Source organism: Miniopterus schreibersii (assembly GCF_964146895.1).
Source record: "Miniopterus schreibersii genome assembly, chromosome: 7".
Classification (NCBI taxonomy): domain Eukaryota; kingdom Metazoa; phylum Chordata; class Mammalia; order Chiroptera; family Miniopteridae; genus Miniopterus; species Miniopterus schreibersii.
The window spans coordinates 25,952,175-25,954,596 of record NC_138108.1 but is presented as its reverse complement, the minus strand read 5'-3'; the positions used below and the strand labels follow the sequence as shown (position 1 = coordinate 25,954,596).

The window sequence follows — 2,422 nt, the reverse complement described above, 5'->3', positions numbered from 1 at the left end:
TCAAATTCCACTAGCTTCTTACTCTGTGATGTACCTAAACATTTGATGAAGAAACCCACCGGAATGACTGGTATAATTTTATTTAGTTAGTTATTTATAAATATGATAGATTTATCAATAATAAACACTTGTAGTGCAAATAGTGCAGAAAGATTTCTCAAAGTTAAGATCATAGCAATCATTCTGATGTGTACAAAATCAATCTCAGTTCTGTAAACAATCTATAGAGTATATTGTGAAGCCAGCTGCTGTGCTGAAATGCCAACTTGCAAATCATAAACATAAATATGCTTCGTTACGTGTCCCATTCCTCTCCTGGCAGTTCATGTTCTCAGGAAAAATCTACAGTGGAGCATGAAACTGGCTGTGTGCATCGCCATCACCTGCTGAAGTTTCTCTTCCTTGGCTCTTCTACAGTGGCAAATTGTTCTCTTTTCCATGAAGTAAGAAAATCATCTATTTCAGTTTTTTCCTCCAAGATATCTTCAGCAGTGTTATCAGATTTTTTCTCAGCTTCACGTGTAGCTACTTTTAATCTTGCCTGTAGGGCACTTGCTCTACAGCTCCCACTAAGTCCATGCTGTCTTTGCATCTTCTTTTCTAAAGTAGGTTTCATTTGTGTAAGTAATTCATACTTATCTAAAACAGTTTGCCTTTTGGCTTTCAAGCTGGGCTCCAAAAGCAGGTTTTTTCTGCTAGCTCCTCAATACTTTTTAATAAGTTACCCTTGTCAGTAAGAATTTGTTTTAGTTGAGACAAAGTAAGAAACTGCTCTAGTATTATCTCTTGTTCATTCATAAGTGTTAAGCTGTGACACACTTAGTTCTGAGAGTTCTGGAAATGCATCAGGGACATCTGGCATCTTGTCACCAAAACCATTTTGGCTTATCTTTAAGTGTCCGTTGTGGGAACAGGTAACGGCAGATCTGAAAGGACGCCAAATGAAGGAGCAGCGGGTTTGGCTGTTGTAAAACTTGATGAAGAAACAGTGTCAGCAAGAGATAAAGAACTGATAGTCCTGTTAGCTTCTTGTGGGGGATACGGAGGAGGAAATGGGAAACCCCGAGAAGCATGAGGAGGCATCCCACCTGGGTTACTGGATAGGTGTGGAAATGCTGTTGAAGTAGGAGCTAAAACTGGAGGATTCTTCCAAAACTCATGCAACAGACTGAAAAATTCTTCTAAGATCTGAGTGCACTGTAAACTGGCGTGAGTTCCAGAGGGACTTGACCAGGTGCTACTTCTGCAGTTGGAGGCTGGTGAGGCCAGGGAGGGCCCAGCTGCAGATGAGGAGGTGCTCTTGGTCAGGGGGATGAGCCAGCTCAGCCTCCACGGGCCCCCAGCCAGAGGCCCTGGGGGTTCTGGCCTGCTTCTCCCAGCTGCTCGGCCCCACGGTTCTCCAGGGATGGAGGAGCAGGACAGATGTCCTGGACCCAAGCGCTGGTCGGCCGTGTCTTCTCTCAGCAGGCCTGGCTGGGGGTCCCCAAGTCCTAGGGAGCATGCTATGCCCACGGCCAGCCTGGGACTGCGCCCCACCCCTACCTCCAAGGCCCTGGCGCCAAACAGGCCCTGACTGGTATCATTTTAAAATTATGGTTATAAATCTCAAATGTACTAAGTCCTACTCAACAGTCCTCCTCTGCTGCTCTAAAATGTTCTTTCCAAAGTTACCTTCCCATCCCTTCTCAGACCTTCTTCCTGCGCTCTCCCAGACATCTCCCTCAGATCCATATGCTACAGCATCTCCTACCTTCAAAACAATACCCTGCCTGGTGTGCCCCTCGTCCTCCAGCTACTGCCTCATTTTTCTTCCTCCTTTCCCCTTCTCCTCTTTCTCTCCTCAACCCATCCTCTTTGGGTTGTTGTTCCAACCCCTCTGATGCATCTGTCCTTAGAAAGACCACTAATAGACTCAGTTGCCAAATCCAATGGTTTCTATCTGTCATATTTTATTTGACCTCCCAGGAGCAATTAAGACAGTAGATACAACTGAAATGTCTTCTTCCATCACATTCTTTCTTTCCTAGGGTTTTGGAGATACCTTAGTCTCTTGCTGACCTCTAAATGTTGGAGTGTCCACAGTTTAGTGCTCTCAATTTATTCCCAAGGCGATCTCCTCTGGTCATCTATAATTTCATATGACCACAGCCCCAGCATCTTCCTCAAACTCTAGATTGTTTACTTGACATGACATTATCAGCAAATTCAGTCAACTCTACCTTCAAGAATATCCAAAATGCACCACATTCTCAGCATTTCCTTTGTCGCCACACCAATCTGAGCCACTATGTTTACCTGCCTAGACTACTGCAGTGGCCACCTAATCGGTCACAAGGGTTCCTTTCTTGCCTCCCTACAGCAGCCAGAGTGACCACAGCCATTTTTCTGCATACATTTCTCCAGTGGATTTTTATCACAGTCA

At 44.8% G+C, this 2,422-nt stretch overlaps 1 pseudogene across 1 annotated transcript; it reads right to left on the bottom strand.

The window, feature by feature from the left end:
- Nucleotides 1–342: 342 nt before the first annotated feature.
- LOC308559792 (vacuolar protein sorting-associated protein 37A pseudogene) lies at nt 343–1,731 on the bottom strand (annotated as a pseudogene). The gene is made up of 2 exons: nt 1,672–1,731; nt 343–1,204 (listed from the first exon to the last, which is right to left on the bottom strand). The product of its transcript is annotated as a vacuolar protein sorting-associated protein 37A pseudogene (transcript).
- Between the last annotated feature and the right edge of the window lie 691 nt (nt 1,732–2,422).